Raw genomic sequence first — 11,809 nt, 5'->3', positions numbered from 1 at the left:
TTTAGTCATAAATCAAATATTTTTTTTTTTCTAAATTCAAGACATAGGTATATGTTTTTTTACTGGTACACAATATGAACCGTGCATAGGGCCTAGGGTTCGATTGAACCCTGGATAAGAACCACTGCATTATTATTATTTTTGGAGACACACAGTATTATTGTGTAGGTTTATGTCTTTGTTCTTGTTTCCCTATTGAACAAAGGCTTTTCAAATGTGCGAATAGAACTTCCATTTTAATTCAGTTCATTTGAAAACTGTACAATATGAATGTATACATACAGTAGAAGACAATATGCAATGGATTACAACATTGTATACATTGTAATGTTTTCATGATTGTCTATTAAGCAATGGCAACAACATTTTTCTTCTGCTTGAGAAACTAGTACAGCATGTTGTAGTGCAGGAAGTGCAATGTCTCCTGACGTGGAAGGGAGTGGGTTGTTGACATAGCTTGCCCTTTGAGATTACTGTACGTCATTTATTCCTGTGCCCTCCTATACCCTTTATTTTCTTATAAATGTTTGTATAAGTGAAACTTCTCTCATTCACTCATACAGTCCTAAGTTATCACCAAAACTTCATTTCATTTCCCCTTAAAAGGTAAGTCTATAACTTGCTTTTCAACACAATCTTTGCTATGCAGGGTTAAATTCCTTTTGTCTATACCAATCCTATCTAAATAGATAAGGTATGGTAATGTCTGATGCTACAGTATATAACAAGAATAGATAAATGAATAAACTAAGTGATGTCCTTAATTCAATATGAGATTGGCAGAATCATGACAGCAGTATAGAAGAATGTATTAGTCAGGTATTGTTTATGTACAGCCCAATGAGTACTGTCCTGTAGTAGTATAGTAATATATATAGTCCCGATGTGGACTAGTCAGTATTGATTGCAAAATGATTACTATATACTGTATACATGTGTTAATAATGTTATTTACTTGTAGGTCCTCAATCATGCATCATCCACACTACGGTACGTCTTAGAGTGCTTTATAAGAGTCAGGGTTTCCTAGTCTTACTATCCGTATAATTGTCCATTCTCTCTATATAGTAATAATATACATATAGCAATTATTTTGGATCTATCTATCTATCTATCTATCTATCTATCTATCTATCTCCTATCTATCTATCTATCTATCTATCTATCTATCTATCTCCTATCTATCTATCTATCTATCTATCTATCTATCTATCTATCTCCTATCTATCTATCTATCTATCTATCTATCTATCTATCTATCTATCTATCTCCTATATATCTATCTATCTATCTATCTATCTATCTATCTATCTCCTATCTATCTATCTATCTATCTATCTATCTATCTATCTATCTCTATGTGCTTAAGCAAATGTGTAATACCATTTGGATATAGGATGTATAGGTGACAAATAGGTATATGAAGTGTATCTGGCCACAGCAGTCTTAATAGCTTGGAAAATCCTCAGTAATCAGTATAATTACAGCTGAAGGAACCTCACACCTTGAGGATCTGCTCCACCATGTGGGAGTTATGTTAGTCCTCTACCCCTATGTAAGGTCAGGGTTTTTGTCTTTTGGCATTCCAACTTTGTACAGACTTGAGAAAGGGGTATTTGAACCCCAAAACACGGCATGTATTTGTTCTTTGAATTTGTAATAAGCACAGTTTCTTCTGCTTCACTTCCACTCCTGGATTTGAGGTTTGGTCCAACATCTATGTCTAGGTGTCAGTAACACTTTGAATGGAAGACAAGTCCCCTTTCCCAGTAGCCTTCTGCATCACTTGCAGTACAACATACCGGGGCTCCTTTTTTGCCTTTCTGACCATCACAAGTACTGTATGTCCTATCAGTCTCCTACAGGCATGAACAGAATCATTGTCAGTTCTGGAGCTGCTGATGGTAATTTAGCTCTAAGGTTACAGTTCCATTATTAAATTGGGAGGGAATAATGGTAATATACCTGTGTCTCATAGTTGGCCCTCCTATGGCACACCCATTGTACTGCTATCATTAAATATACAAAACCATTTCTCTTATTTGTCACATAGACATTCCTGTTCCTCTAACCACTTATCTGATAAATTCTGACATACACACATTGGCATTATTATATCAGCAATGTATAATAACTTGTCACATAGTTTTGGAACTGATACATACTAAGAATTCAGACACGTTTCTACATTCTCAAATCCATAGGGTAAACATCTCTTGACATACAGAATACTTAGAAAATATATGGAAATATAAATCTGCCATGTATTGAATTTGAATACAATGAGTTTTTACAGTCCATTCTTATAGATTGTTTCTATTAAAATATAACAGGCAGAAATGCGTGTTATTACAATAGAAAGAGTCAGGCACTTGTATACAGCACACAAAGGGTGTGATAACACCTTGTGACAGCAAGAAAGACTCTCTCTTCTGTACAGTGCAGAGACTGGGAGTAAGGGAGGAGACTTGGTTGCAATGAAGAAACCAATCCTCATAAGTTTCTTCAATAAGGCTGTTAAATAAAAAAGTGAAGCCAGAAAACACCATTAAGGTTAAAGCCAGGGGCATAACTTGAGGATGTGCAGAGATTGCAGCCAGCCAGGGGACCAGGAGCCTTAGGGGGTCCATAAGCACTGGCATCAGTATTGAGATTGCAGCTTCCATCTGGCCCATAAGCCAAGGAGACCCACAGGTTACCTCTAACCACTTGAAGGATGATTAAACTCCTTAGCTCCCGTAACCATCACTATCATGAATGTGCTGTAGGGATGAGGTAGGGGGCCCTGGACAAAATATTGCATCAGAGCCCACAAGCCTTTAGTTACGCCACTAGCTAAAGCCCCACGTTGCGGAAATACAGCATTTTGCCGCTGTGGATATGCTGGGGAAAAAATGCAGCATTTTACAGTACTTGAAAAGAGAATGAAATTCTTGCTAATCCCATCGACACATTGCCAGAAAAAGAAAGGTGCAGAAAAGTTGTATTTTCAAAAATGTCTGTGTTATTGAAAGTCACAGGATGTCAATTATACCTGCGGAAATGCTCACAGTTTCCCTATAGGTTTAATAAGGGAATAAAATCTGCAGAAAGGCAATGAAAAACACTGAGAAAAAAAACACTGATGCGTTTGGGGATTTACCATCTTCCTGTTTTGGGCTGCTGTCTGTTCATATCATTTCCTATATTATTCTACTAGCTGGTAGAATAGACATTTCCTTAACCATGAGAGATTATTTATTATAATTACTAGAATCTAATATAACTGCAAATCATTTAATATGCACAGTAAATGTATATTACATTACACAGAATGGACTTGCAGTAAACTCAGTTTGTGTTTACATAGAGACATAAGAGACACTTTTCGAGCCATAAACAGCAAACTACAAATATCTGACCAGATTCTCCTGACTGCAGAGCTGTACATATCAACAAGAGAACTCAACCCCTCCAGAGAGTGACTTGTCCCCTTTGTCCTGCCTTATCAAATATAGGCCGGGCACCAAGAAAACAATGTGTAAACAATGGGAGGAATAATCTAACATAGCAGGCAAATGAAGCAGAATTCCTAAAGCAATGTATTTTCATAAGCTAGCAGTTTAGGTAGGATTCTTGAGATGGGAAAACTCCTTTAATGTAATGAAAGCCTAAACAAAATCATATAAAAAGAATACCAAAATAGGAAACACGTACTTCTTATCATTGAACCTTAAAAGGGTTTTCTGGGATAGTAAAACTTGCCTGCTTTCTTTAAGATATAATGCTGTTATTAGAGTGCAAAACATAAAGCATCTGATAGACTCCCTTCCAACTATCTTTATAGATAGTCCACTGTTGGGACACTACAGTTGTATTGGCTTAGACTAGGTGTTTCAATATACTGTTTCCCAACAACCTAGAGAAGCATCTTCTATAATGCTCGCCTTTTAATTTGATGCCCATAATATATCATACAGTGCTATGGTTCTTAAAATATATATAGACTTTCACACTGTTAAATTATTGCTGATACTCCATCATGTTGACATATAACTGATCATATTTCATTTCAGGGCCACCACATTGTCCTCCCCCAAATTGTCCTCCCCCAAATTGTCCTCCCCCATGTCCCCCATATCAACCCCCTGTTGTTTGTCCACCACCTCATGGAGGTCATCCTCATTTCCCTCATGGACATCATGGCCACCATGGACATCATGGACATCACGGACACCATGGACATCATGGACATCACGGACACCATGGACACCACGGACACCATGGACATCATTGTTAATATACGGTGAGACAGTTTTGGTGGTATCTAATGTACAGTATATCAGTACATAATAATGAATCAAGTTTTAGTGGGCAATAGCCTAGTCATCTTTGTAATAATAACAACATGTAAAATTAATCTGAATTACTTGAAATTTATTGTAACAGCTTACCAAGCACAACACCATACATTGAATAGCAACTGTGGACGGAATTGCAGCCCAGCCCACACACTTGACTGGGACAGAGCTGTAAATAGTCCATGTCATTAATGAAAGTGACGTCACTGTCCTATGAAGCAGAAGTGGTGCTTGTAAGGGAGGGTTCAGCCAGGTGTTGTTTGGTGGGGGTTATGAGTGTTGATTGGTGTTGATTGGTGGGGTTCCAGGTGTTTATTGGTGAGGGATCCAGGTGTGGATTGATGAGGGTTCTGGTTGTTGATTGGTGAGGGTTCTGGTTGTTGATTGGTGGAGGTTCTGAGTGTTGATTGGTGGAGGTTCTGAGTGTTGATTGGTGTGGGTTCCAGGTGTTGGTTGGTGGGGTTCTAGATTCTGATTGGTCAGAGACCAGGTGTTGATTGGTGTGGGTCCAGGTGTTGGTTGGTGGTGGGTTCCAGGTGTTAAGTAGTGGGGATCCCGGAGCCAAAATCTCCTTTATCTTCAAAATAGAAAGAAAGAAAACATGGCAATAAATGTTAAATGATGAATAATTCTTTATAGTTATGACACATATAACAGTTTCCTTTGATCAGATTATAGCTGTGTCAAAGGCAAATTATTTTCATGTATATTAAGTAGACAATTGTGTGATAGAGATGGAATGTATAACCTGAATGCAAAGTAGATATCCTGACTGTACAGATCTGCATAGTTTTGAGCTGATTGGAGTGAAGCACATGGTTTCCAGTCATTCTGACATTACAGTAGCCCATTCCTAGAATCACAGTGGTGCATAATAAGACTATCTGAGAAAACCCTTTGAATGCTGATGTGTTTGCTGTATGTTGTATGGCGTTTGTTGTGCAAATTACTATAATAGAGTAACAGAGACGGTCAATGCTTTGTACCACTTTGAGTTCGACCCGAATTTTCCAAATTGTTTGTTTTTTCCGAAACTGAACAAATGGAGATTCATCTCGGGTGAATTAAATGGCTCGACATTATATTTTGGGGTATTTTGAGGCACCAGAGTACAATAGGGGGATGCCAAGGAAGGGGGGAGGGAATTAAAAATATTCATGCTCATCTTCCGTTATCTCTTTTGTGTCCATTGTTAGCATCCATCAGAAAATATTAATAACAGACACTAACAGATCCATCAAAAATCTGAAAAGCATCCCATTGACTTCCGTTGTCTGTTAGTGTAACATTTTCAGGAAATCCTTCACAGGTGAGTTATGCTAGGTTCACACTAGCATTCGGGAAGCCCAAAAAATGGAAACCTGCTTATAAACGGTTACTCGGGAAAACCCTCGGTCCCAATAGACTATAAAGGCCTATTTTAACCAGAATGGGTAACGGAGTTCCCGAAGATTAGTGTGGACCAACCATTATTTTGGGGGACATAGGACTTTTAAGTCCATTGAAAATAATGGATGGATGGTTATGTGTCCGTTATTTTTTAACATTAATGCCTATGGCTAACGGACATATGAAGGAAGGTAACGGATGGTCGTCTATTACACTGTGCGTAATTATTGTCTGTTTTTTTGTACATTCTCAGAAAACAGAACAAAAAAATAAGCAAAAAACGGATGGTGTAAAAACGGACATTAACGGACACTAACTCATGCTAATGTGTCCATTTTGTTGACTTAATCATTAATTGATCAGTTAAAAAAAAATGAACACATTACCATCAGTGATGCTAAGTTCACACTAGTGTTCAATTTCTGTTCTTTGGTCTGCTTGGGGACCGAAAAAAAGGAAACCCTATCTGCTATAATGGGGTCTTCCAGGTTAGTGCCAGATACCGGTAGATAGAAATGGGAATGGGTGGTGGAGTCTCCAAACACAATGCTAGTATAACCGTAGGCTTAGTGTCCATTAATATAGGCGTATGTTGTTGTTTTTTAACTGACCCTATCATATCGGACATCCAATGGTAGTGTGAATACCCCCCTAATCTCAGAACATGGTGTTAGCTGTAGTCAGAGGCATACAACAATCTACCTCTATCGGACTCAGGATTCTCAATGCTCTCAGTACTAAGATGATTATTGAAACAGGCCACTATTATTTTTTTTACAGAATTTGTGAGAAATAGCCATGAACAGTATATACAGAATATAGGTCACTATGGTATATGCAGATCTTGAAAATATTTTTCCCTAAAGCTCTATAGAGTCCTAATTTTGATCCATAACAACATACATTTCTCTGTTCTATATGGAGCTGTCTATCATCTATAATGTATGTGTATGAATCATTAACTCATCACCTGCTATTAATAGTATTGTAATTACTTACCAAGAATTTATTATATTAGCATTAACTGGGACTTCACTATTCATCTCTAGCCGCCTCCAGCCAAAACAGATTATGATTCAGACATTGTAAAATTGTTTACACAATGTTTATACAGATTGCCATAGTCTCCTGAATATATAATTCACTTCATTATAAGTCTGTATGTTTTGTGATAGCTAAGGATACTTGATTTAACCTGCGCAGGCTTACCCTTGGTTCACATCTGCGTTTGGTAATCCATTCGGGGAATCTGCATGGGGACCCCCCCGAATGGACTACCGAACGCATTTACAAGCGGTGTGCAGTGAAAGCACACGGACCCCATAGACTATAATGGGGTCCGTGTGCATGCTGCAAGATCTCCGCACAAGTCATGCGGACAGAAAAGTAGATTGTGAAGTACTTTCCTGTCTGCATGTTCCCTGTGGAGATCTTGCGGCAAGCACATGGACCCCATTATAGTTTATGGGGTCCGTGTGCTTTCACTGCACACCGCTTGCAAATGTATTTGGTAGTCTGTTCGGGGGGTCCCCATGCGAACTCCCTGAACGGATTACCAAACGCAGAAGTGAACAAGGCATTAAAACTATATATGTATGGAGTATGGGGCACTCCAAATTTTCACCTCTTAACAATTTTGTTGGACCATGTGAAGGTCTAGTCTATACTAGTCAGGGACAGGCATAGATTTCTGCTGTTGTAATAAATCTGATGTACCGCCATCCAGCCAGATTCCTCCCCATTCTGACCACTTTTTGATAAATGGTAAAGGAGCCACAAAATGGAAAAATTAGAAATTTTTTTGCAAAAACTCAAAAATTGTGACATTTCATGACAACTGAGAGCCGGCGTCCAAGGCATGATAAATCAGCCCCATTCCGTCAACACGTAGAATATAATGGACTCTTGACATAAAGTGTTGTCTAGTCTTTTAGGCAACAAACTATCAATAGAAAACATGTTGCGAATCAAAATTTATCCCTCTCTGACTCGCAATGCACCAGAGTCCTGGAGTTTGCCCATAAAAGCTCGATAGCTAGCAAATACCAGGAGGTGGGTTATAAAATCCTGACACGGTGGTATCATGTCCCGTTGAAGTTACATAAGATTTTCCCGTCCTCCTCCCCTGTCTGTTAGCGTTGTGGCTCAGAGGAGGGGACCCTCTTGCATGTTTTCTGGGGGGGGGGGGGGGGGTGTCCATAGGGTGATTAGCCACGTTTTCCAAGTTTCTCTTCCATTCTCACCGGACTTCTTCCTTCTTCACCTTTCGTACCGCCCTCTCAGTTTTTACCGTAAGTTTTCCCTCTGCCATATGATTAACACTGCCAGGGCTTGTGTCCCGGCACTGTGGAAGTCCTCTACCCCCCATCCCTCCGTCATTGGATTCATAAAATGGAGGATATCAGAGTCATGGAGGACCTCACCGCATCACAGGGAACTTACATGGAGGCTTGGACTCCTTGGCTTCTCTTTCAGGGTACCCAAAGGTACAGAGATCTGGCTGACTTAGGTTTACTGACAGTTGACGGGTGTATAATTGGAGCTCGGGTTTGCCTTTTCCCTGTGGGGGTATGCCCCCCCCCTTTTTTTTCTTTTCTTCCTCCCTCCCCCGTTTTTTTCCCCTTTTCTCCTGTTCTTCTCCCCCTTCCTCTCTTACTTGGATTTCCATATTTTAGATCTTGATTGTTGCCGATTTGTTTTGTTTCACCCGTTTGGACGTGTTATATTTGCGCTCTCTCGTTTTGCGGGCCCGTTTGTTCGGGTCCCGCCTTGTGGGGGTTTCGCTTGTTGTTTGCTTTTTTGTGATTGTGTGTTTATAAATAAAGAATTTATAGAAAAAATGAAAAAAAACAAAACATGTTGCGAATCACTGTAGGAATATGGAGCGTGAATTTTCTAATTAAACCAACACTAATTTTTTTTTTAACTTGCTAGCATGGTACATATATAGATATGAATATGTGTACAGCTTAAGGAAAAAAGAAAGATATTGTAATAATCTTGTTGTTAGACTTATTTTTGTTGATTGATTTTTTTTCCTTATAGTTTTTTCTTTTCTATTGCAGAGTGAAATGTCTATAACGCTGAGCAGTATCATGAAGACAACTTCAGTCCATTTTATCCCAATTTAACGCCTAAAAATGTTTTCCCTTTGTTGGTTGTCCTCGTAGACACTTTATGATGTTAATAAAACTTTATCCATGTAGGTCATGGATTACAACATTGTTGCTATGTAATCATATAATAGGTACTATAAGCAATTAAAAATTTATCATAATTACATCTTGGAAAAAAAAAACCTTGGACTTTATATGTTATCTTTTATATGGAACTAGGTGTGCCACTGGACAACATTTTAAAGTCATAGAGGAGATCTCGGGAAATAGGTCAAAGAATAAAAACGAAAAGAAAATGTCCCACCCTGAATAAGCCCCGATGCCTACCTGTATCCTCTTAGAAAGGTGCAGGAGCTTGTATTGCCTCTAGGGTTATGATTGTAAAAAACATGTCAGCCACCAGTTCAACTCTATTGCATTTTCCTCCAGTTTCCCGGTACATTGTACAAAATAATAGATTGTACCACTGAGAAGTAAACTTTGTCCCACAAAAAATAAGCCCCATGAATAGAAATATATAAAAGCTATAGCTTTTGGAATGACGAAAGAAAAAACGGAAATGCACAAATGAAAAAAGTGGTTGCATTGGAGAGGACACTTTAAAAGGACATGTTAGGTTCAGGCTGCACAAGGACCTTTTGACCTTTTAAGAGCAATGGCAATGGTTCCTGCTCCAAAGAGAATGCTTGCATATTAACAAAAAAGGAATTATCTTGGAAACAGAAACACCGATTTACAAGCGGAAAACACCAAGTGACCCTAACCTATCTACCCTAGGATTGGGTTGGTATGCTGAGTTCTGGTGTCAGGCTCTCTTTAAGCTCTTCCGAACCACTGATAGACTTTATATGTTTGGCTGATCCACCGATTGTTGTGTGCACAGCTATGGGAGTCCCCATGATGCAGTGCCCCTCTGACTGGGTAGTCACACGATTGCTGGAAAGATGAGTACTCCTAGGGCTACTGGGTCCTAGAAGACCAAAATCAGCTCTGAAGTACAGCATGGGAGGCTGTATTCCTCCTGTAAAGGGGGCTGTATGTATCAGCCCCAATTACAGGTGAAATCATAAAAAAAAAAGTAAAATAAAAAAGTTAAAATGCACTTCCAGAGGTCTATTATACCTTATAGTGGGCACAATGCGTTAAAAAAATTACATAAAATAATACAAAAAATAAAAAATAAAGTACCACCTTGCCACAACAACACCCCCTCACCCGTTATGGCTTCATACACAGCAGGGCAACAATCAATAAAAATGTGAAAAATAAGACATTTCGCCTACTTTTTTATTCACCTTTTCTCAGATATGAAGAAAATAAAGCCCTTTTATCAATGAAAAAAGACCCAAAAATTATTTGAATAAACCAAAAATATCTCCAGTCTGGAGCCAGGGAAAATAGTCTGGCACAGAAGTGATTAAGTATAGCGAAATATGCAAGATACAAGAATTTTAATGAAATAATTGAAAAGAAAAGCAGGAAAACTGAATGATGATATAATTTAGGATCTTCAAGGGAAACAATGGAAAAAAAATTAATCCTATTAATATTATAAATGTGAAAGTTTGTGAGTTTGTGGGTTTGTGTGTTTGGATGTTTGCATGTTCGGATGTTTGTTCCTCAATCACGGAAAAACCGCTCCACCGATTTGGCTGAAATTTTCCACAAACATAGTTAATACACCCGATTAAACAATAGGCTACTTTTTGTCACAATAGCGCACATACGTTTTTCCCAGGACCCCCACAAAACCCAAACTCACACCACTATCTCTGCAATCTCACACACTTTGGACCCCGATTTGGCTGAAATTTTCCACAAACATAGTCCCTACACTCGATGGCGCAATAGGCTACTTTTCGTCACAATACGCACATACGTTTTTCCCAGGCCCCTTTGGATGTTCGGATGTTTGGCGGTCAATCACGCAAAAACCGCTCCACCGATTTGGCTGAAATTTTCCACAAACATAGTTATTACACTCGATTAAACAATAGGCTACTTTTCCTCACAATAGCGCACATACGTTTGTGCCAGGACCCCCACAAAACCCAAACTCACACCACCATCTCTGCAATCTCACACACTTTGGACCATAGCAAGCCACAAAATTCATATTGCCCTCTACAGCCTCGCCCCTAACCCCACACAATCACATATACATATACTTTACCACTTTGCCCCTCACCTTAACGATTCTCTAGGAGGCGCTCTTTAACGCTCCGGAGCAGCCATATTTGCCCCCACCACTCTGACAATCCGCGACACCGCCCACCCATGTCAATACCCCTAGGCGGTCTAATAAATGCAAAAAAAAAAGTTTAAAAAAAGTAAAAAAAATATAAAAAAATAAATAAAAAGGATTAAAAATTCAAATCACCCCCCTTTCCCTAGAACACATATAAAAGTAGTTAAAAACTGTGAAATACATACATGTTAGGTATCCGCGCGTCCTAAATCGCCCGCTCTACAAAGTTATACAAACATTTTTCCTGTTTGGTAAACGCCGTAGCGGGAAAAATGGTCAAAAGTGCCAAACTGCCATTTTTTCACTGTTTTGATTCTGCTAAAAATTTGAATAAAAAGTGATCAAAGCAATAACATTTCCCAAAAATGGTAGAACTACAAAGTACACCCGTTCCCGCAAAAAAAGACGCCCTATACATCCCCGTACACGCAAGTATAAAAAAGTTACGGCTGTCGGAATATGGCGACTTTTCAAAAAATAATTTTTTAACACAGTTTTGGATTTTTTTTAAGGGGTCAAAATGTAAATAAAACCATATAAATTTGGTATCCCCAGAATCGTAACGAAGCACAGAATACAGGGGACATGTCATTTTGGTTGCACAGTGAACGCCGTAAAACCAAAGCCCGTAAGAAAGTCGCAGAAATGCATTTTTTCTTCAAATCCACCCCATTCTGAATTTTTCCCCTGCTTCCCAGTACATTATATAGAATAAA

The 11,809-nt window shown here is 38.8% G+C and overlaps 1 long non-coding RNA gene across 1 annotated transcript; it reads left to right on the top strand.

Moving 5' to 3' along the window:
* The first annotated feature begins 524 nt into the window (after positions 1 to 524).
* LOC142217024 (uncharacterized) lies at positions 525 to 8,949 on the top strand. Its single transcript, XR_012717374.1, has 4 exons — positions 525 to 606; positions 962 to 990; positions 4,056 to 4,285; positions 8,795 to 8,949. It is a non-coding gene; the product is annotated as an uncharacterized LOC142217024 (long non-coding RNA).
* Positions 8,950 to 11,809: the final 2,860 nt, after the last annotated feature.

Source organism: Leptodactylus fuscus, chromosome 8 (genome assembly GCF_031893055.1).
Source record: "Leptodactylus fuscus isolate aLepFus1 chromosome 8, aLepFus1.hap2, whole genome shotgun sequence".
Taxonomy (NCBI): domain Eukaryota; kingdom Metazoa; phylum Chordata; class Amphibia; order Anura; family Leptodactylidae; genus Leptodactylus; species Leptodactylus fuscus.
Note: the sequence above shows the minus strand (reverse complement) of the source record. Positions and strands in the feature narration are given on the sequence as shown.